Source organism: Panulirus ornatus, chromosome 53 (genome assembly GCF_036320965.1).
Source record: "Panulirus ornatus isolate Po-2019 chromosome 53, ASM3632096v1, whole genome shotgun sequence".
In the NCBI taxonomy this organism is placed as follows: domain Eukaryota; kingdom Metazoa; phylum Arthropoda; class Malacostraca; order Decapoda; family Palinuridae; genus Panulirus; species Panulirus ornatus.
In genome coordinates this window covers 14,195,066-14,220,869 of record NC_092276.1, presented here as the reverse complement: position 1 = coordinate 14,220,869, position 25,804 = coordinate 14,195,066, and the positions used below count along the sequence as shown (strand labels likewise).

At 39.0% G+C, this 25,804-nt stretch overlaps 1 protein-coding gene across 5 annotated transcripts in view; it reads right to left on the bottom strand.

The window, feature by feature from the left end:
- Positions 1–25,804, bottom strand: part of LOC139765259 (uncharacterized) — a 147,034-nt gene that overhangs the window by 20,289 nt on the left and 100,941 nt on the right. For 3 of the 5 annotated variants that reach the window (XM_071692597.1, XM_071692596.1, XM_071692598.1), the window contains exon 3: positions 22,282–25,400. The exons of 1 other annotated variant lie outside the window; for it this stretch is intronic. The gene's annotated coding sequence lies outside the window, so the exon portion shown is untranslated. Of the gene's footprint in view, positions 1–21,669; positions 21,809–22,281; positions 25,401–25,804 lie in introns of those variants that run through there. One more of the 5 variants, XR_011716626.1, reaches the window with a different exon arrangement.

The following is a 25,804-nucleotide window of genomic DNA, read 5'->3' as shown; positions in this document are numbered from 1 at the left end:
TCTCTCAACCACGCTCTTTTTATTTCCACACATCTCTCTTACCCTTACGTTACTCACTCGATCAAACCACCTCACACCACACATTGTCCTCAAACATCTCATTTCCAGCACATCCATCCTCCTGCGCACAACTCTATCCATAGCCCACGCCTCGCAACCATACAACATTGTTGGAACCACTATTCCTTCAAACATACCCATTTTTGCTTTCCGAGATAATGTTCTCGACTTCCACACATTCTTCAAGGCCCCAGAATTTTCGCCCCCTCCCCCACCCTATGATCCACTTCCGCTTCCATGGTTCCATCCGCTGCCAGATCCACTCCCAGATATCTAAAACACTTCACTTCCTACAGTTTTTCTCCATTCAAACTCACCTCCCAATTGACTTGACCCTCAACCCTACTGTACCTAATAACCTTGCTCTTATTCACATTTACTCTTAACTTTCTTCTTCCACACACTTTACCAAACTCAGTCACCAGCTTCTGCAGTTTCTCACATGAATCAGCCACCAGCGCTGTATCATCAGCGAACAACAACTGACTCACTTCCCAAGCTCTCTCATCCCCAACAGACTTCATACTTGCCCCTCTTTCCAAAACTCTTGCATTTACCTCCCTAACAACCCCATCCATAAACAAATTAAACAACCATGGAGACATCACACACCCCTGCCGCAAACCTACATTCACTGAGAACCAATCACTTTCCTCTCTTCCTACACGTACACATGCCTTACATCCTCGATAAAAACTTTTCACTGCTTCTAACAACTTTCCTCCCACACCATATATTCTTAATACCTTCCACAGAGCATCTCTATCAACTCTATCATATGCCTTCTCCAGATCCATAAATGCTACATACAAATCCATTTGCTTTTCTAAGTATTTCTCACATACATTCTTCAAAGCAAACACCTGATCCACACATCCTCTACCACTTCTGAAACCACACTGCTCTTCCCCAATCTGATGCTCTGTACATGCCTTCACCCTCTCAATCAATACCCTCCCATATAATTTACCAGGAATACTCAACAAACTTATACCTCTGTAATTTGAGCACTCACTCTTATCCCCTTTTGCCTTTGTACAATGGCACTATGCACGCATTCCGCCAATCCTCAGGCACCTCACCATGAGTCATACATACATTAAATAACCTTACCAACCAGTCAACAATACAGTCACCCCCTTTTTTTTATAAATTCCACTGCAATACCATCCAAACCTGCTGCCTTGCCGGCTTTCATCTTCCGCAAAGCTTTCACTACCTCTTCTCTGTTTACCAAATCATTTTCCCTAACCCTCTCACTTTGCACACCACCTCGACCAAAACACCCTATATCTGCCACTCTATCATCAAACACATTCAACAAACCTTGAAAATACTCACTCCATCTCCTTCTCACATCACCACTACTTGTTATCACCTCCCCATTTGCGCCCGTCACTGAAGTTCCCATTTGCTCCCTTGTCTTACGCACTTTATTTACCTCCTTCCAGAACATCTTTTTATTCTCCCTAAAATTTAATGATACTCTCTCACCCCAACTCTCATTTGCCCTTTTTTTCACCTCTTGCACCTTTCTCTTGACCTCCTGTCTCCTTCTTTTATACATCTCCCACTCAATTGCATTTTTTCCCTGCAAAAATCGTCCAAATGCCTCTCTCTTCTCTTTCACTAATACTCTTACTTCTTCATCCCACCACTCACTACCCTTTCTAATCAACCCACCTCCCACTCTTCTCATGCCACAAGCATCTTTTGCGCAATCCATCACTGATTCCCTAAATACATCCCATTCCTCCCCCACTCCCCTTGCTTCCATTGTTCTCACTTTTTCCATTCTGTACTCAGTCTCTCCTGGTACTTCCTCACACAGGTCTCCTTCTCAAGCTCACTTACTCTCACCACCCTCTTCACCCCAACATTCACTCTTCTTTTCTGAAAACCCATACAAATCTTCACCTTAGCCTCCATTTGCCATTTCCCGCATTAGCGAGGTAGCGTTAAGAACAGAGAACTGGGCCTTAGAGGGAATATCCTCACCTGACCCCCTCTCTGTTCCTTCTTTTGGAAAATTAAAAAAAAACAAGAAAGGGGAGGATATCCAGCCACCCGCTCCCTCCCTTTTTAGTCGCCTTCTACGACACGCAGGGAATACGTGGGAAGTATTCTTTCTCCCCTATCCCCAGGGATAATATATATATATATATATATATATATATATATATATATATATATATATATATATATATATATATATATATATATATGATACAATTCCTTTGGAGTGAAATGTTCTTTTCGACAGAATTGTACGATTTTTTTTTCTAGTGTAGCGACGGTGACGTAACTTCGCCAGGGGTGACTTTATCCCACATCCTGCCACATTATATGTACTAGTTCATAACTTGATGATGACAAACTATGAAAGAATGTGTCATGATGGCGAAAACAGATGAAATACTAAAGAGATATAAAACATTTGTACCTAAAATATACGTTCAGTATTATCGTTCATGAAGTTAATTACTTGGAGTCAGTCTGTGGATTTATGCAAGTTCTTAAGTGAGAGTGAGGTGGAAATGGATCATGTCACTCCATCTCTTCGAGGTATTCCTACCGGTTTACCTCCATAATTGTATCAATCAATCATCAATAAGATTCATCAATCATCCCAGACATATCTAGATGGTTCTGGCAGCATCAATAATGCACGTAATTTAATGGCACCTCCCCCTCAAGCAGACCCATCTGAATGTGAATATTGACACCTCAACAAAGCTGACTGGAATAACTTACAAAAATTCTGAGTTTTCCTCCAGTAAATTATGGTCTCTTTATATGGCGATGCTTTATTCCCTCTTCCTCCAACATAACGTCTTTTTCCAATCCATGGTTTCAACCGTTCCTTTTCCGAGGCAAGGGATCAGGCATATTGGGCTTGGAAAAACCTCTTCGTCCTCCAACTACTATTCAGCAATCATCATTGCCCGAAATCACTGCAAGCACGTCATCCATGAAGCAAAGCGTTCCTTTATTGAAAAGTTAGATACCTCTCCTCGTCATCCAATCATAGGTCATTTCTAGTATTTAGTTATGGTCATCACTAACAACTTCTGTCGCTCTACCTTTCCTTTTACATTGACAGGACTATATCTGTCTCTCCCGTAGACAAAACAAAACAAAAAAAACATCTTCAAAAACATCTTTTCATTCTCCCTCAAGTTTAATGATATTCTCTCACCCCAACTCTCATTTGCTCTCTTTTTCAAACCTTGCACCTTCCTCTTGACCTCCTGCCGCTTTTTCTTATACATTTCCCGATCATTTGCACTCCTTCCTTCTAGGCACAGACCAACGGCCTCTCTTTTCTCTTTCACTAACAACTTTACTTCTTCATCATACCACTCACTACCCTTTTTTAATCTGCCCACCTCCCACCCTTCTCATGCCACATGCATCTCTTGTACATGCCATCACTGCTTCCCCAAATACATCCCATTCCTCAGCTATTCCCCTCACTTCCTTTGCCCTCACCTTTCGCCACTCTATACTCAATCTTTCCAGGTATTTCTTCAAAAAAAAAATCTTTTCATGCTCACTTACTCTCGCCACTCTCTTCTTCCCGACACTATTTCCTCTTTTTCGAAAACCACCACAAATTTTCACCTTCGCCTCCACAAGATAGTTATCAGACATACCACCAGCTGCCCCTCTCAGCACATTAACATCCAAAAGTTACTCTTTTACACGCTTCCAATTGATATGTAATCTATTAATGCCCGTTGACCATACGACATACGTATATTTGTGTATAACCCTCTTTTTAAAGCAGCCTCTTTTAGCACACTAGTCCACAAGCTCTTCACCATTTCCATTCACAACACTGAATACCCCCATGTACACCAATCATACCCTCAACTGCCACATTACTCACCTTTGCATTTAAATAACTCATCACTAATATCCGGTCCCGTACATCAAAACTGCTGACACAATCAGCTGCTCCCAAAACACTTACCTCTCATGATCTTTCTTCTCATGACCAGGTACATAGGCACCAATTATCACCCACATCTCTCCATCCACTTTCAGTTTTACCCACATCAATCTAGAGTTTACTTCCTTACACTCACCTTTCTTCCCACTCATACACAAGCCTTACACCCTTGATAAAAACTCCTCACTGCTTCCAGCAGCTTACCTCCCACACCATATATTCTGAAGACCTTCCACAAAGCATCTCTATCAACCTTATAAGTTCTCCAGACCTGGGGGAGAGCAAATGACAAAGAAAAAGTAATCAAGAACAGAAATGAAGACGATTAGACCAAACACCTTGGCTGCTGGTAAATTTACAGGTAAGAAAAGGGATGATTAAATAAAAAGGTGAGAAGACATTAAAAGAATGAGCGAGAGGAGCATTACTACACCCATGTCTTACTGTATCGGGGTATAGGAAAGGTATGTGGGACTGTGAGCAACAAAGGTGAAAATTCTGTTGAATGGACAGAACAAAAAGTGAGCAAAGAAGCAAATAAAAAAGCAGTCGCTTCTCTAATCATTATACGAAGGCACTTGTCACTCCTTCATATATATATATATATATATATATATATATATATATATATATATATATATATATATATATATATATATATATATATATATATATACATATATATATATATTTTTTTTTTTTTTCTTTTTGCTTTGTCGCTGTCTCCCGCGTTTGCGAGGTAGCGCAAGGAAACAGACGAAAGAAATGGCCCAACCCATCCCCATACACATGTATATACATACGTCCACACACGCAAATATACATACCTACACAGCTTTCCATGGTTTACCCAGACGCTTCACATGCCCTGATTCAATCCACCGACAGCACGTCAACCCCGGTATACCACATCGATCCAATTCACTCTATTCCTTGCCCTCCTTTCACCCTCCTGCATGTTCAGGCCCCGATCACACAAACTCTTTTTCACTCCATCTTTCCACCTCCAATTTGGTCTCCCACTTCTCCTCGTTCCCTCCACCTCCGACACATATCCTCTTGGTCAATCTTTCCTCACTCACTCTCTCCATGTGCCCAAACCATTTCAAAACACCCTCTTCTGCTCTCTCAACCACGCTCTTTTTATTTCCACACATCTCTCTTACCCTTACGTTACTTACTCGATCAAACCACCCCACACCACACATTGTCCTCAAACATACAAATGGGATATATATATATATATATATATATATATATATATATATATATATATATATATATATATATATTTATTTATATTTCATATTTATTATACTTTGTCGCTGTCTCCCGCGTTTGCGAGGTAGCGCAAGGAAACAGACGAAAGAAATGGCCCAACCCCCCCCCCCCCCCATACACATGTATATACATACGTCCACACACGCAAATATACATACCTACACAGCTTTCCATGGTTTACCCCAGACGCTTCACATGCCTTGATTCAATCCACTGACAGCACGTCAACCCCGGTATACCACATCGCTCCAATTCACTCTATTCCTTGCTCTCCTTTCACCCTCCTGCATGTTCAGGCCCCGATCACACAAAATCTTTTTCACTCCATCTTTCCACCTCCAATTTGGTCTCCCTCTTCTCCTTGTTCCCTACACCTCCGACACATATATCCTCTTGGTCAATCTTTCCTCACTCATCCTCTCCATGTGCCCAAACCACTTCAAAACACCCTCTTCTGCTCTCTCAACCACGCTCTTTTTATTTCCACACATCTCTCTTACCCTTACGTTACTCACTCGATCAAACCACCTCACACCACACATTGTCCTCAAACATCTCATTTCCAGCACATCCATCCTCCTGCGCACAACTCTATCCATAGCCCACGCCTCGCAACCATACAACATTGTTGGAACCACTATTCCTTCAAACATACCCATTTTTGCTTTCCGAGATAATGTTCTCGACTTCCACACATTCTTCAAGGCCCCCAGGATTTTCGCCCCCGCCCCCACCCTATGATCCACTTCCGCTTCCATGGTTCCATCCGCTGCCAGATCCACTCCCAGATATCTAAAACACTTCACTTCCTCCAGTTTTTCTCCATTCAAACTCACCTCCCAATTGACTTGACCCTCAACCCTACTGTACCTAATAACCTTGCTCTTATTCACATTTACCCTTAACTTTCTTCTTCCACACACTTTTCCAAACTCAGTCACCAGCTTCTGCAGTTTCTCACATGAATCATGAATATATATATATATATATATTTCTATGAGTCCACGGGGAAAATGAAACACGTGTTTCATTTTCCCCGTGGACTCATAGAAATATCTTGATCACGCGCAAAATTGTGACCCTTTCCAATGTATATATATATATATATATATATATATATATATGGACAGGAGACGTATATATAGGAACTGATATATTTCCAAGGTCTATGTTTAGAAGTGAAAGGGAATAAATTCTACAAAAACAGAATCACTCCGTAAAATAATTATTCGTATAAGGCATCACTAAATACTTAGAACTTCTTAGAAAAAGAAATGTTAGACTGACAGACCAAAGCGTTGAGCAACCCGCCTCATTTATCTGTTCAATTTGCGCTGCAACGCGTTTCGTATGTTACCAAGGGGCTTAGGCTGTGGGGAAACCCTGAAACTGCATCACTCTTATGATGTCCCTGGATGAGGACAACCGAGAACTGCTGGATGAACCAGAAAACATCTACCGAAAGAAAGGAAAATTTAGCTACAAGTCAGAAACGGGATAAGTAGACAAACCCTCCAGCCTGGTCTGAGAACGAACCATCGCTAAGCGGCTCAAACCCCCTTCCTCCTTGGTGGTAAACTTGCCCTCATGATCCAGCCAGTGCTCAGGGAGGACCTCAACGGGACGACAGTCATAACAAGGGTCGTTGGTGCATCGCCGTTGCCTCAGTGTTGTTAATGACCCTGTGGGTCGTCGTGAGGCAAGGTATCAGTCAGTACCGCCATGACGTACACCCACTTCATTCCTCTTGTGCTCTGTTGCCAATCTACATACTTGTAGGAATGGGGCAACGAAGACGCTGGTCAAGACGTGACACTGAGTTTATCCACCAACAAACAAGATACATTAGTATGATGAAAGCGAGACACGAGAGAGCGAGAGTGTTGGCTGCTCGAGAACTTACCGCTTCTGCCGACAGAGCGCATGACGCTCGTTCAAAACAAAAGGGAGACGAGCGTAATGCATTGAAAATTACTATTAGATGTAGAGATACATGAGAAGTAGTATATATATAGTATACATAAGGATACATAACATCTAGGGATACATGAGGTGTAGTATATATAAGGAAATTATATGGGAGGGTATTGATTGAGGGTAAAGGCATGTACAGAGCATCAGATTGGGGAAGAGCAGTGTGGTTTCACAAGTGGTAGAGGATGTGTGGATCAGGTGTTTGCTTTGAAGAATGTATGTGAGAAATACTTAGAAAAACAAATGGATTTGTATGTAGCATTTATGGATCTGGAGAAGGCATATAATAGAGTTCATAGAGATGCTTTGCGGAAGGTATTAAGAGTATATGGTGTGGGAGGTAAGTTGCTAGAAGCAGTGAAAAGTTTTTACAAAGGATGTAAGGCATGTGTATGAGAAGGAAGAGAGGAAAGTGATTGGTTCCCAGTGAATGTCGGTTTACGGCAGGGGTGCGTGATGTCTCCATGGTTGTTTAATTCGTTTATGGATGGGGTTGTTAGGGAGGTGAATGCAAGGGTTGAGGAGAGAGGCGCAAGTATGCAGTCTCTTGTGGATGAGAGGGCTTGGGAAGTGAGTCAGTTATTGTTCGCTGATGATACAGCGCTGGTGGCTGATTCATGTGAGAAACTGCAGAAGATGGTGACTGAGTTTGGTAGTGTGTGAAAGAAGAAAGCTGAGAGTAAATGTGAATAAGAGCAAGGTTATTAGGTTCAGTAGCGTTGAGGGACAAGTTAATTGGGAGGTAAGTTTGAATGGAGAAAAACTGGAGGAAGTGAAGTGTTTTAGATATCTGGGAGTGGATCTGGCAGCGGATGGAACCATGGAAGCGGAACTCACTCACAGGGTAGTGGAGGGGGCAAAAGTTCTGGGAGCGTTGAAGAATGTGTTGAAGGCGAGAACGTTATCTCGGAGAGCAAAAATGGGTGTGTTTGAAGGAATAGTGGTTCCAACAATGTTATATGGTTGCGAGGCATGGGCTATAGATAGGGTTGTGCGGAGGAGGGTGGATGTGCTGGAAATGAGATGTTTGAGGACAATATGTGGTGTGAGGTGGTTTGATCGAGTAAATAATGAAAGGGGTAAGAGAGATGTGTGGAAATAAAACGAATGTGGTTGAGAGAGCAGAAGAGGGTGTACTGAAATGGTTTCGTCACATGGAGAGAATGAGTGAGGGAAGATTGACAAAGAGGATATATGTGTCAGAGGTGGAGGGAACGAGAAGTGGGAGACCAAGTTAGAAGTGGAGAGATGGAGTGAAAAAGATTTTGAGGGATCGTGGCCTGAACATACAGGAGGGTGAAAGGCACGCAAGGAATAGAGCGAATTGGAACGATGTGGTATACCAGGGTCGACGTGTTGTCAATGGGTTGAACCAGGGCATGTGAAGCGTCTGGGGTAAACCATGGAAAGTTCTGTGGGGCCTGGATGTGGAAAGGGAGCTGTGGTTTCGGTGCATTACACATGACAGCTAGAGACTGTGAACAAATGTGGCCTTTGTTGTCTTTTCCTTGCGCTACCTCGCGCGCTCGCGAGGAGAGGGGGTTGTTATTTCATGTGTGGCGGGGTGGCGATGAGAATGGATGAAGGCAGCAAGTATGAATATGTACATGTGTATATATGTATATGTCTGTGTATGTATAGGTATGTATACGTTGAAATGTATAGGTATGTATATGTGCCTGTGTAGGTGTTTATGAATATACTTATGTATTTGGAAGGGTTGGGCCATTCTTCCGTCTGTTTCCTTGCGCGGGAGACAGCGACTAAGTATAATAAGTATAGATAAAAACATTTCCTTTAGGGATACATGAGACTTAGTATACATATGGATACATAAGATATATTTCCTCCATCTCCCTCCCGGGCAAGTCCGAACTGGGAAGAATTAAATGGCAGACGTTCCCAAGGAGGGAAATACGTCTGGGTGGTGTGGAGAGCAGGGAAAAAGGAGACTTATGCTAGTGCGCCACACGGGCTGTTATCGTCCCTTCCTCGCTGGTGTGTGAGGAGGAGGAGGAGGCTGGCTGGCAAGGTCGCGGGGGTGGTGGCGGGCGAGGGGGGAATGTGACGACGTGGCCTCAGGAAACTGGCGGCTTCTCCAAGGGCAGCTTGATGTGGTAGTCTTGGGGGTGACCTACATCTACGGTTGTCCCTGATGTGTCCCGCTGCGCCGTGGCGGGATCTCCAAGCTTGAGAGGAGGAAGGGTGGGGGTTAGGGGTTCCGGGAGCGAGCGGTGTTGCCAACAGTACTCCTCCGCCATCTGCTGCAGTGTGAGCTGTCCTGCACCACACTAGTCCTGCCACTCGGGAGCGGCGGGGCGGTGTGCCAGCCTGGCTGTGCTGCAGCGGTGATCTAGGAGGATCTGAGCGGGTGACCGGCCATGGTTGCGCATCGCCATCAGTCCTGAGTCGATGTTTTCATCATCCATGCGGCCATTACTGGTGCTTCACACAAGACTCAGCGTGACCGTTGGCCTACGGGTAATGCGATCACGAGACGTGGGTGAGTAACGCCCCCCAGTGCTTGAGGAAGGCACGACATTCCGAGCTGCTGAGTGAGGTCCACCGTCCGTGGGGACACGGACAGATCCGTCCACATCAACGAAGTTACGGAGAATTAATTAATGGACTGTTTATTAGACGGAAACTGATACAGTGTTAGATTGTTTACATGGTACAAAAGTACGTCAGCTCATGTTCACCAAGGAACATGAGCAGAGACTATCACAACCAGCCACTGTGGGTGATAATTGTTACAGTGGTAACGGTAATACAGAATGTACAAGACAAAGATACATCAACACTTGAGAAACAGAATGCACCAAACAAATATATCTATCTATCTACGAGTCCACGGGGAAAATGAAACACGAAAAGTTCCCAAGTGCACTTTCGTGTAATAATCACATCATCAGGGGAGACAAAAGAGAGAAATATAACAGTCCGTTGATATACATCGAAGAGACGAAGCTAGGACGCCATTTGGTAAACATGTGATTGTCCAAAACATACAACGAGCGTTCATAAACTTTTCATTTTACAAATTTTATCAACAATAAAGTTATCTAATTTGTATAGACCATCACTAATATTAAGTTTATAATTCTTTGTGTATTTGATAATAGAAGATACGATGATATTTCTCTTGGTAATAGAGTTAGAGTTAATAACTGAGATGGCGTTACTCCAGTCAATACAATGATCATAGTTTTTAACGTGATTAAACAAAGCATTTGATTCTTGTCCCGTTCTTATACTATATTTATGTTGCTTAAGTCTAACAGCTCATGGTACCTTCCATCAAATTTACTGTAGAAAATGAAAATAATGGTATGTTACCATTTTTAGATTGCATGACCCATAGACAAGGAAACAAGTTTAAGTTTAGCATATACAGAAAACCCACCAATGTATGCTCATATATCCATTATTACTCATCTCAACATGACAGAGTTAGATTATCATCATTTCAATCTATGTTCCTTAAGGCATTACGTATTTGCAGTCCAGAGTTTATTGATGATGAGTTTGAGAAGATATATTCTATTGGATCAAAGTTAAAGTACCCTAGATCTTTCATTGATAAATCCCTTAAGTTAGCAAAGATATCATTTTATAGAGTTGAGCCCAAACCTCCCATTGACGCCAAGAATCTTTTAGTTCTCCCTTTTAATAATAATTTCACTTTGCTTCCCATGTTGCTTAAATCCTTTAATGTAAATGTTGCCTTTAGCAACAATACTACTATAAAGAATATCTTAATCAGGAATTCACCAGAAAATTCTCTTGGATGCATCTATAAAGTGCCTTGTGGAAACTGTGATAAATTTTATGTTGGTCAGACTGGTAAGGATCTTTTTGTTAGACTTAAGCTCTTACTACCTCTTCCCTGTTTACCAAATCATTATCCCTAACCCTCTCACACCACCTCGTCCAAAACGCCCTATATCTGCCACTCTATCATCTAACACATTCAACAAACCTTCAAAATACTCACTTCATCTCCTTCTCACATCACCACTACTTGTCATCACCTCTTCATTAGCCCCCTTCACCGATGTTCCCATTTGTTCTCTTGTCTTACGCACATTATTTACGTCCTTCCAAAACATCTTTTTAGTCTCCCTAATATTTAATGATACTCTCTCACCCCAACTCTCATTTGCCTACCTTTTCACATCTTGTACCTTTCTCTTGACCTCCTGTCTCTTTTATACATCTCCCAGTCATTTGCACTATTTCCCTGCAAAACTCGTCCAAATGCCTCTCTTTTCTCTTTCACCAATAATCTTACTTCTTCATTCCACCACTCACTACCTTTTTAATCTGCCAACCTCTCACGCTTCTTATGCCACAAGTATCTTTTGCGCAAGCCATCACTGCTTCCCTAAATACATCGCATTCCTCCCCCACTCGCCTTATGTCCTTTGCTCTTACCTTTTTCCATTCTGTACTCAGTTTCTCCTGATACTTCCTCACATAAGTCTCCTTTCCAAGCTCACTTACTCTCACCACTCTCTTCACCCTAACATTCTCTCTTCTTTTCTGAAAACCTCTACAAATCTTCACCTTCGCCTTCACTAGATAAAGATCAGACATCCCTCCAGTTGCACCTCTCAGCACATTAACATCCAAAAGTCTCTCTTTCGCGCGCCTATCAATTAACACGTAATCCAACAACGCTCTCTGGCCATCTCTCCTACTTATAAACGTATATTCATGTATATCTCTTTTTAAACTAGGTATTCCCAATCACCAGTCCTTTTTCAGCACATAAATCTACAAGCTCTTCACCATTTCCATTTACAACACTGAACACACCATGTACACCAATTATTTCCTCAACTGACTGCCACATTACTCACCTTTGCATTCAAATCACCCATCACTATAACCCGGTCTCGTGCATCAAAACTACTAACACACTCAACTGCTCCCAAAACACTTGCCTCTCATGATCTTTCTTCTCATGCCCAAGTGCATATGCACCATTAATCACCTCTCTCTCCCTCCATCTACTTTCAGTTATACCCATATCAATCTAGAGTTTACTTTCTTACACTCTATCACATACTCCCATCACTCCTGTTTCAGGAGTAGTGCTACTCCTTCCCTTGCTCTTGTCCTCTCACCAACCCCTGACTTTACACCCAAAGCATTCCCAAACCATTCTTCCCCTTTACCCTTGAGCTTCGTTTCACTCGGAGCCAAAACATCCAGGCTCCTTTCCTCAAACATACTACCTATCTCTCCTTTTTTTCTCATCTTGGTTACATCCACACACATTTAGACACCCCAATCTGAGCCTTCGAGGAGGATGAGCACTCCCCGCGTGACTCCCTCTGTTTCCCCTATTAGAAAGTGTGTGTATGAGTGGATGGGCCATTCGTCTGTTTCCTTTCGCTACCTCGCTGACGAAGGAAACAGCAATAAAGTATAATGATAATGATAAAATATATTAATTTATTTTGCTTTGTCGCTGTCTCCCGCGTTAGCGAGGTAGCGCAAGGAAACAGACGAAAGAATGGCCCAACCCACCCACATACACATGTATATACATACACGTCCACACACGCAAATATACATACCTTTACATCTCAACGTATACATATATATACACACACAGATATATACATATATACACATGTACATAATTCATATATATATATATATATATATATATATATATATATATATATATATATATATATATATATATATATATATATAGAACCACAAATACATACATATATATATATATATATATATATATATATATATATATATATATATATATATATATATATATATATATATATATATATATATATTTTTTTTTTTTTTTTTTTTTTTTATACTTTGTCGCTGTCTCCCGCGTTTGCGAGGTAGCGCAAGGAAACAGACGAAAGAAATGGCCCAACCCCCCCCCCCCCCCCCATACACATGTACATACACACGTCCACACACGCAAATATACATACCTACACAGCTTTCCATGGTTTACCCCAGACGCTTCACATGCCTTGCTTCAATCCACTGACAGCACGTCAACCCCTGTATACCACATGACTCCAATTCACTCTATTTCTTGCCCTCCTTTCACCCTCCTGCATGTTCAGGCCCCGATCACATATATTTTTTTTTTTTTTTTTTTTTTTTTTTTTTTACTATTTGCCATTTCCCGCGTTAGCGAGGTAGCGTTAAGAACAGAGAACTGGGCCTTAGAGGGAATATCCTCACCTGACCCCCTTCTCTGTTCCTTCTCTTGTTTTTTTTAATTTTCCAAAAGAAGGAACAGAGAAGGGGGTCAGGTGAGGATATTCCCTCTAAGGCCCAGTTCTCTGTTCTTAACGCTACCTTGCTAACGCGGGAAATGGCAAATAGTATAAAAAAAAAAAAAATATATATATATATATTTATATATATATATATATATATATATATATATATATATATATATATATATATATATATATATATATATATATATATGTATTTGTGGTTCTATCTTGGTTGACTTTAGGGAACTTGATGCTTCTCGGCGATTCTGAGAAAGCTTCAGCCGCGATGGTTCCCTTGTTTACATCCAAGATAAGAATAGTTATAGGTATATATCCCCGAGGCAGAGGAAATTCCATTCCATCCACAGTGTATCTGGTAAATATTTAGACCCAAACTAATAAGGAGGGCGTGTAAAGTAAATCCTAAAGGTTTCTGAACCGCTTAGATATCAAAGGCGACTATCTCTTGTTTGGTGACATTATTATTAGGTATTATGGAGACGGCACTGAAGACTCTTGTGTACGACATAAAGAATTGTAAATGACAAATGAAGTAAGTCATTTGTCTTGCCAGAATCGCAATCCCATCCTGAGGTGGGCTTATGGACACTGGTTGGGCAAATGGTGGATTCAAACCCATTTATGAGCTATATTGTGGCTTGATTACAATGAAATTGAGAACGTAACGAATATTCTCACGCAAAGATGAAATTTTTTACTCGTAATATCCGTATTACTTTACTGTTAAAAAAATGAATCTTAGTCCAATATTTATAAATTTTGAAACCCTACATTTTTATTCTCTATCTTTAGTACCAAATCATAAGACCTATTTCCTTTTTCCGCAATATATATATATATATATATATATATATATATATATATATATATATATATATATATATATATATATATTTTTTTTTTTTTTTTTCTTTCTTTGTCGCTGTCTCCCGCGTTTGCGAGGTAGCGCAAGGAAACAGACGAAAGAAATGGCCCAACCCACCCCCATACACATGTATATACATACGTCCACACACGCAAATATACATACCTACACAGCTTTCCATGGTTTACCCCAGACGCCTCACATGCCCCGATTCAATCCACTGACAGCACGTCAACCCCGGTATACCACATCGCTCCAATTCACTCTATTCCTTGCCCTCCTCTCACCCTCCTGCATGTTCAGGCCCCGATCACACAAAATCCTTTTCACTCCATCTTTCCACCTCCAATTTGGTCTCCCTCTTCTCCTCGTTCCCTCCACTTCCGACACATATATCCTCTTGGTCAATCTTTCCTCACTCATTCTCTCCATGTGCCCAAACCATTTCAAAACACCCTCTTCTGCTCTCTTAACCACGCTCTTTTTATTTCCACACATCTCTCTTACCCTTACGTTACTTACTCGATCAAACCACCTCACACCACACATTGTCCTCAAACATCTCATTTCCAGCACATCCATCCTCCTGCGCACAGCTCTATCCATAGCCCACGCCTCGCAACCATACAACATTGTTGGAACCACTATTCCTTCAAACATACCCATTTTTGCTTTCCGAGATAATGTTCTCGACTTCCACACATTCTTCAAGGCCCCCAGAATTTTCGCCCCCTCCCCCACCCTATGATCCACTTCCGCTTCCATGGTTCCATCCGCTGCCAGATCCACTCCCAGATATCTAAAACACTTCACTTCCTCCAGTTTTTCTCCATTCAAACTCACGTCCCAATTGACTTGACCCTCAACCCTACGGTACCTAATAACCTTGCTCTTATTCACATTTACTCTTAACTTTCTTCTTTCACACACTTTACCAAACTCAGTCACCAGCTTCTGCAGTTTCTCACATGAATCAGCCACCAGCGCTGTATCATCAGCGAACAACAACTGACTCACTTCCCAAGCTCTCTCATCCCCAACAGACTTCATACTTGCCCCTCTTTCCAAAACTCTTGCATTCACCTCCCTAACAACCCCATCCATAAACAAATTAAACAACCATGGAGACATAACACACCCCTGCCGTAAACCTACATTCACTGAGAACCAATCACTTTCCTCTCTTCCTACACGTACACACACACACACACACACATATATATATATATATATATATATATATATATATATATATATATATATATATATATATATATATATATATATATATATATACTACATTTAAGGTTCTGACTTTTGGTAAAGGCGAACCCACTGGTTTACAGCTGATTTCAGATGTATATTGCACAACCTTAAGTTATATTTGAAATAGTAAACGTGTATCTGTGAACAACATTCATTATACTTGTATATGACAGAGAATTAGTTATCGGTAAAAGTTACATTAACGATATTTTTTGTACTTTCGAAAAAAAAAAAAAGGGGGAAGCTATCTATCATAACAAAATAGTATACGTTAATGTAGTTTCTGAAATACGAAAAAAATCAGTGCCATTTCAAGTTTTTTTTTTTTTTTTTTTTTTTTTACATATTCTCATATATCAAAAACCGGAACCATCCGTTGTACAAGGTCGAAGGAAACTATACTTCTAAATCAATGGTCGAAGGAATCTATACTTCTAAATTAATGGTCGAGGGAACCTATACTTCTAAATCAATGGTCGAAGAAATCTATACTTCTAAATCAATGGTCGAGGGAACTTATACTTCTAAATCAATGGTCGAGGGAACTTATACTTCTAAATCAATGGTCGAAGAACCTATACTTCTAAATCAATGGTCGAGGGAACTTATACTTCTAAATCAATGGTCGGGGAACCTATACTTCTGAATCAATGGTCGAGGAACCTATACTTCTAAATCAATGGTCGGGGAACCTATACTTCTAAATCAATGGTCGGGGAACCTATACTTCTAAATCAATGGTCGAGGGAACCTATACTTCTAAATCAATGGTCGGGGAACCTATACTTCTAAATCAATGGTCGAGGGAACCTATACTTCTAAATCAATGGTCGAGGGAACTTATACTTCTAAATCAATGGTCGAGGAACCTATACTTCTAAATCAATGGTCGAGGGAACTTATACTTCTGAATCAATGGTCGGGGAACCTATACTCCTAAATCAATGGTCGGGGAACCTGTACTTCTAAATCAATGGTCGGGGAACCTATACTTCTAAATCAATGGTCGAGGGAACCTATACTTCTAAATCAATGGTCGGGGAACCTATACTTCTAAATCAATGGTCGAGGGAACCTATACTTCTAAATCAATGGTCGAGGAACCTATACTTCTAAATCAATGGTCGAGGGAACTTATACTTCTGAATCAATGGTCGAGGAACCTATACTTCTAAATCAATGGTCGGGGAACCTATACTTCTAAATCAATGGTCGAGGGAACCTATACTTCTAAATCAATGGTCGAGGGAACCTATACTTCTAAATCAATGGTCGAGGGAACTTATACTTCTAAATCAATGGTCGAGGGAACTTATACTTCTGAATCAATGGTCGAGGAACCTATACTTCTAAATCAATGGTCGAGGAACCTATACTTCTAAATCAATGGTCGAGGGAACCTATACTTCTAAATCAATGGTCGGGGAACCTATACTTCTAAATCAATGGTCGGGGAACCTATACTTCTAAATCAATGGTCGAGGGAACCTATACTTCTAAATCAATGGTCGAGGGAACTTATACTTCTAAATCAATGGTCGAGGGAACCTATACTTCTAAATCAATGGTCGAGGGAACTTATACTTCTGAATCAATGGTCGAGGAACCTATACTTCTAAATCAATGGTCAAAGAAATCTATACTTCTAAATCAATGGTCGAGGGAACTTTATACTTCTGAATCAATGGTCGAGGAACCTATACTTCTAAATCAATTGTCGAAGAAATCTATACTTCTAAATCAATGGTCGAGGGAACTTGTACTTCTGAATCAATGGTCGAGGGAACTTATACTTCTAAATCAATGGTCGAAGAACCTATACTTTTAAATCAATGGTCGAGGGAACTTATACTTCTAAATCAATGGTCGAGGAACCTATACTTCTGAATCAATGGTCGAGGGAACCTATACTTCTAAATCAATGGTCGAGGAACCTATACTTCTAAATCAATGGTCGAAGACATCTATACTTCTGAATCAATGGTCGAGGGAACTTATACTTCTAAATCAATGGTCGAGGAACCTATACTTCTAAATCAATGGTCGGGGAACCTATACTTCTAAATCAATGGTCGAGGGAACTTATACTTCTAAATCAATGGTCGAGGAACCTATACTTCTAAATCAATGGTCGAAGAAATCTATACTTCTGAATCAATGGTCGAGGGAACTTATACTTCTAAATCAATGGTCGAGGAACCTATACTTCTAAATCAATGGTCGGGGAACCTATACTTCTAAATCAATGGTCGAGGGAACTTATACTTCTAAATCAATGGTCGAGGAACCTATACTTCTAAATCAATGGTCGAAGAAATCTATACTTCTAAATCAATGGTCGAGGAAACTTATACTTCTAAATCAATGGTCGAGGAACCTATACTTCTAAATCAATGGTCGAGGGAACTTATACTTCTAAATCAATGGTCGAGGAACCTATACTTCTAAATCAATGGTCGAAGAAATCTATACTTCTAAATCAGTGGTCGAGGAAACTTATACTTCTAAATCAATGGTCGAGGAACCTATACTTCTAAATCAATGGTCGAAGGAACCTATACTTCTAAACCAATTGTCGAGGGAAGTTATACTTCTAAATCAATGGTCGAGGAAACCTATACTTCTGAATCAATGGTCGAGGAAGCCTGTACTTCTAAGTCAATGGTCGAGGAACCTATACTTCTAAATCAATGGTCGAGGAACCTATACTTCTAAATCAATGGTCGAGGAAACCTATACTTCTGAATCAATGGTCGAGGAAGCCTGTACTTCTAAATCAATGGTCGAGGAAACCTATACTTCTGAATCAATGGTCGAGGAACCTATACTTCTAAATCAATGGTCGAAGGAACCTATACTTCTAAACCAATTGTCGAGGGAACTTATACTTCTAAATCAATGGTCGAGGAAACCTATACTTCTGAATCAATGGTCGAGGAAGCCTGTACTTCTAAGTCAATGGTCGAGGAACCTATACTTCTAAATCAATGGTCGAGGAACCTATACTTCTAAATCAATGGTCGAGGGAACCTATACTTCTAAATCAATGGTCAAGGGAACCTTTACTTCTAAATCAATGGTCGAGGAACCTATACTTCTAAATTAATGGTCGAGGAAACCTATACTTCTGAATCAATGGAATGATTCATCTCAAAACATTTATACCCTCCCCCCACCAAAAAAAAAAAAAAAAAAAAAAAAAAAAAAAAAATCAGCCTGTTCCTTGCATTTCCATATTTCACCACATCAAGAGAAATACCTTCCTCTGTGACGTCACAAAAAACGAGGACCCAGTGTTCCACAATCTCGGATACAGATGGATGTATTTTGTTCTAGCCTTCTTACCTCTGTAAGATAATGGACTCTTCCATCAACGATTTTAACAACTGAAAAAGAATAAATCCTGTAACTCTTTCTTAAGAGTACACAGCTCTGTGTTCAGTAGGTAATGCGAAATAAAAGCTAGGCTAAATGCAACTATTTTAGTATCCCTATTTTTCTATTGCAACTATTTTAGTATCCCTGATATATCTTTATTTAACTATTTTAGTATCCCCGATATATCTTTGTTTAACTATTTTAGCATCCCCTGATATATCTTTAACTGTTTTACTATCCCTTGATATATTTTTATTTAACTATTTTAGTATTCCCTGATATATCTTTATTAAACTATTTTAGTATCCCTGATATATTTCTATTTAACTATCTTAATATCTCCTGATATATCTATATTTAACTATTTTAGTATCCCTGATACATCTTTAACTATTTTAGTATCCCCTAATATATCTTTATTCAACTATTTTAGTATTCCCTGCTATATCTTTAACTATTTTAGTATCCTGATACGTCTTCATTTAACTATCTTAGTATCCCCTGATATATCTTTACCTAACTATTTTAGTATCCCCTGATATATCTTTATCCAACTTTTTTAGTATTCCCTGGTATATCTTTAACTATTTTAGTATCCACTGATATATCTTCATCTAACTATATTAGTAGCCCCTGATATATCTTTATCTAACTGTTTTAGTATTCCCTGGTATATCTTTTTTTTTTAACTATTTTAGTATCCACTGATATATCTTTAACTATATTTGTATCCCCTGATATATCTTTATTTAACTATTTTAGTATCCATGATATATCTTTAACTATTTTAGTATCCCCTGATATATCTTTATTTAACTATTTTAGTATTCCCTGATATATTTTCAACTATTTTAGTAACCTGATATATATATATATATATATATATATATATATATATATATATATATATATATATATATATATATATGTATATATATTTAACTATCTCAGTATCCCATATCTTTATTTAACTATTTTAGTATCCCTTGATATATTTTCATTTAACTATTTTAGTATTCCCTGATACATCTTTGTTTAACTATTTTAGTATACCTGATATATCTTTATCTATCTTAATATCCCCTGATATATCTTTATCTAACTATTTAAGTATCCCCTGACATATCTTTATTTGACTATTTTAGTATTCTATGGTATATCTTTATTTATCTATCCTAGTATTCCTTGATATATCTTTATTTGACTATCTTAGTATCCCTTTATTTATCTTTTTCTATTCTAGTATCCCGATATATCTTTATTTAACCATTTTAGTATTCCCTAGTATATCTTTAACTATTTTAGTATCATCAGATATATCTTTAACTATTTTAGTATCACCTGATAATATTTATTTAACTATTCTAGTATTTCCTATTTCTTTATCTACCTATATTAATGTCCCCTGATATATCTTTAAGTATTCTAGTATCCCCTGATATATTATTTAACTATTTTAGTATTCTCTGGTATATCATTATCTAACCATTTTAGTATCCCCAGATATATCTTTATATAACTATTTTAGTATCCCCTGATATATCTTTATTTAACTATTTTAGTATCCCCTGATATTTCTTCATGTATTTTACTATACCCTGATATATCTTTATCTAACTATTTCAGCATCCCTGATATTTCTTTAACTATCTTAGTATTCCCCGATATATCTTTAACTACTTTAGTATCCCGTTACATCTTTATCTAAATATTTTAGTTTCCCCTGATATTTCTTTAACTATTGTAGTATCCCGATATATCTTTACTTAACTATCTTAGTACCCCCTGATATTTCTTTTATCTTAGTATCCCTGATATTTCTTTTATCTTAGTATCCCTGATATATATTTAACTATTTCAGTACCTGATATTTCTTTATTGAACTATTTTAGTATCCCAGATATTTATTTAACTATTTTAGTATCCCTCATATTTCTTTATTGAACTATTTTAGTATCCGATATATCTTAAACTATTTTAGTATCTCCTGATATATCTTTATTAAACTATTTCAGTATCCCCTCATGTCTTTATTTAACTATTTTAGTGTTCCCTGGTATATCTTTATCTAACTATTTTCGTATCCCCTGATATTTCTTTATCTAACTATTCTAGTATCCCTGATATATCTAAGTATTTTAGTATCCCCTGATATTTCTTCATTTAACAATTATAGTATCCCCTGATGTATCTTTATTTAACTATTCTATTTTCCCCTGATATATCTTTATTTACTATTTTAGTATCCCCTTATAAATCTTTAACTATTTTAGTATCCCCTGATAAACCTTTAACTATTTTAGTATCCCCTCATATATCTTTATTTAACTATTTTAGTATCGCTTGAAATATCTTTATTTAACTATTTTAGTATCCCTTGAAATATCATTATTTAACTATTTTAGTATCCCCTGATATTTTATTATTACTCGATGCACTTGCAATGACCCCTACAAAGTCTTATTACGTACACCATTACAGATGATTATTACCATGTTAGCCCCATATAATGTTAAACACATTCGTCAAAAACCATTTGCATGCGTCTATAAGGTTATAAACTATAGTGTAATGACTGGTTTTCGCACCTCATTTGGAAATAAGCTTGCACTTCCTGTCCAGCCCACATCATTGGTGGAAAGTGTATCATCTTGGTGTACTCTGAAAAATAAACATACTTATGCACTTGAGCACAACAGCTTGACGGCTGGGTCAAATGGTCAAAAGTCGAGCCAATGGGTTTATTTCTTAATGAAGTTTACTTTGAACAACCATAAACAGTACAAGGTCAACCAGTTCTAAATGTTGTAATGTTAAACATTGTTCATAAATATGTCATAAAAAACAAAGCATCACTTAGAAAAAAAATAAAAGATACTGATAAAAAGCAAAGATACTGAATAAATATCAAAGATACTGAACAAAAATCAAAGATACTGAATACCTTTCTGGGTTGTACTCCTTCAGCACTGAAGATATTTCGAAGTGGCAGTAAAAGAAATGCGATTTGTATGATTCTTTGATATTAACAGATCACATTCGTACCATTTGCTTGATATCCAAACGAACATTCAGTACATACAATCCCATTAAATGTCAAAAAAATCAAAATCATAAAATGAAAACCCTTTCTTTAAATAATGGTTCTGTGTAAAATGAACAAAGTTGTATACATAGAATGGTCCAGAATATACAACCTAAGTGTTTGAATGAAAGTATATTACTCTTACAACCTGCGCTTCACACACCAAATGTTTACAGAGTTCCTGGCCTCCTTTTCACTGAAAAATAGTATAAGGCCACACATTCCCATTATCTACTAAATAAAAAAAAAAATATCAATACATAAAATCTTAACATAAAATATTCATCTATTTACCAACTTTTGTAAAGAAGGAAAAATAAAACTGATTAAACTGTTTATAATCTAAAATATCACTTGAGGAGTGCTACATACAGCAAATTTCATCAGTGTTAAGCCTAAATTAAAATAAAAGCTATAAACATCTCATTATCAAAGAGAACAGATTTAAGTACCAACTTCATCAGGAAAATTTAGGGCCTCATTAATATAGGATGTTCCTACCTATGGTTTGTGTCCCGAAGATGAACATTTCAGGTCTAATTATGCTGGTCACTTACACAGGCCTCAACCAGACGATGGTGGGCAGAACACAGTAACTATATACAGCAACCTACTGTATGACAGCAACCTGCTGTATGTCAGCAACCTGCTGTATGTCAACAACCTACTGTATGTCAACAACCTGCTGTATGTCAGCGACCTACGGTATGTCAGGAACCTACTGTATGTCAGCGACCTACTGTATGTCAGCGACCTACTGTATGTCAGCGACCTACTGTATGTCAACAACCTACTGTATGTCAACAACCTGCTGTGTGTCAGCGACCTACTGTATGTCAACAACCTACTGTATGTCAGCGACCTACTGTATGTCAGCGACCTACTGTATGTCAACAACCTACTGTATGTCAGAGACCTAATGTATGTCAGCAACCCACTGTATGTCAGCGATCTACTGTATGTCAGCGACCTACTGTATGTCAGCGACCTACAGTATGTCAGCAACCTACTGTATGTCAGCGACCTACTGTATGTCAGCAACCTACTGTATGTCAACAACCTGCTGTATGTCAACAGCCTACTGTATGTCAACAACCTGCTGTATGTCAACAACCTACTGTATGTCAGGAACCCACTGTATGTCAGCGACCTACTGTATGTCAGCAACCCACTGTATGTCAGCGACCTACTGTATGTCAGCGACCTAGTGAACGTCAGCGACCTACTATATGTCAACAACCTACTGTATTCACACCTGCTGTATGTCAGCGACCTACTGTATGTCAGCGACCTACTGTAAGTCAACAACCTACTGTATGTCAACAAACTACTGTATGTCAGCAACCTACTGTATGTCAGCGACCTACTGTATGTCAGCGACCTACTGTATGTCAGCGACCTACTGTATGTCAACAACCTAATGTATGTCAACAACCTACTGTATGTCAGCGACCTACTGTATGTCAGCAACCCACTGTATGTCAGCGACCTACTGTATGTCAACAACCTACTGTATGTCAACAACCTACTGTATGTCAACAACCTGCTGTATGTCAGCGACCTACTGTATGTCAGGAACCTACTGTATGTCAGCGACCTATTGTATGTCAGCGACCTACTGTATGTCAGCGACCTACTGTAAGTCAACAACCTAGTGTATGTCAGCGACCTCCTGTATGTCAGCAACCCACTGTATGTCAGCGACCTACTGTATGTCAGCGACCTAGTGTATGTCAGCGACCTACTGTATGTCAGCGACCTACTATATGTCAACAACCTGCTGTATGTCAGCAACCTACTGTATGTCAGCGACCTACTGTATGTCAGCAACCCACTGTATGTCAGCGACCTACTGTATGTCAACAACCTACTGTATGTCAGGAACCCACTGTATGTCAACGTCCTACTGTATGTCAACAACCTGCTGTATGTCAACAACCTACTGTATGTCAGCGACCTACTGTATGTCAGGAACCCACTGTATGTCAACGACCTAATGTATGTCAACGACCTACTGTATGTCAGGAACCCACTGTATGTCAGCGACCTACTGTATGTCAACAACCTGCTGTATGTCAACAACCTACTGTATGTCAGCGACCTACTGTATGTCAGCAACCTACTGTATGTCAGCAACCTACTGTATGTCAGCAACCCACTGTATGTCAGCGACCTACTGTATGTCAACAACCTACTTTATGTCAGCAACCTGCTGTATGTCAGCGACCTACTGTATGTCAGGAACCTACTGTATGTCAGCGACCTATTGTATGTCAGCGACCTAGTGTATGTCAGCGACCTAGTGTATGTCAGCAACCTACTGTATGTCAACAACCTGCTGTATGTCAACCTACTGTATGTCAACAACCTACTGTATGTCAGCGACCTAATGTATGTCAGCGACCTACAGTATGTCAGTAACCCACTGTATGTCAGCGACCTACTGTATGTCAACAACCTACTGTATGTCAGCGACCTACAGTATGTCAGCAACCCACTGTATGTCAGCGACCTACTGTATGTCAGCGACCTACTGTATGTCAGCAACCTACTGTATGTCAGCAACCTACTGTATGTCAGCGACCTACTGTATAATACAATGACCCAGCAACACGCATGTTACGCTTCCCTTTCAATGTGGTTCCTAAAGAATACAAATCATATTGTAATTCCATTCGAACAGGAATAAGGTGCTAGATCAATTCTGTATTTAGTAATATGTAAAAAAGCTAACAAAAAAAAAAAAACCCCACTTACGTATTTATAAAATATATTGTAAACCTGTCAGAATAACTTCAGTGTAGCTTCGCGAAAAGTTAGTCCAGAGACGCACTTCAGAAGGAACTGATATGTAAACAGTTTCCATCTAGAGATGAAACCTAGCTTCAATGGGCTTCCAGAGACGTAGCTATATATAGGAAATCAAGGCCATGTATTCGACACCTAGGCCAACCAGTAAGTATTCGACACTGGACTTATTTCTACTTTATTTTTTGGCTATAGGAAGAGACAATGGTGCCCACTCAATACAACGTGGTATGTGGTACTACCACACTGTCGTAGATTGAAAACTTCCTAGTGAAAGCACTCCATCAAAGTTGACGACCAGTGATGAAGATAGGGAAAGCGTTAACTTTTCTCCGTCTACCTTTACAATTCATACTTTCTAGGTCAACTATTGCACGTACCTGCCAATTAAAGTCATATCCGGATCAACACACACTTCCATTTCGTCTGTCGAGAGAAAATGTTCTAAAAATACTTAGCCAAGCTAAAGCAATGATGGGCATGGAATAGAATCTAATACCAAGAGCCAAAATACGGTAATGACTGATGAGAATATAACTTTAAGTTATACGACATTATCATACCATCCACACTGATTATAACCAATGTAGGATGTATGTGGACGTCACCATCCAAATAGACAATTATGAACTTACATTTAATGTGGTGTGTGTCAGAGATGTCTGTTCACCATCATGCAGCTGGTGTTACAAAAAAGTTCATAGATTGAACATATAATGTTTAATGAGTCGAGGAAGATCCTAACACAGGCAGCAAAAACTTATGAATATTCTTAGTTCTACGATATTTCAAATATTTCAAAATATTTCATAAATTCAGATACTTCAAAA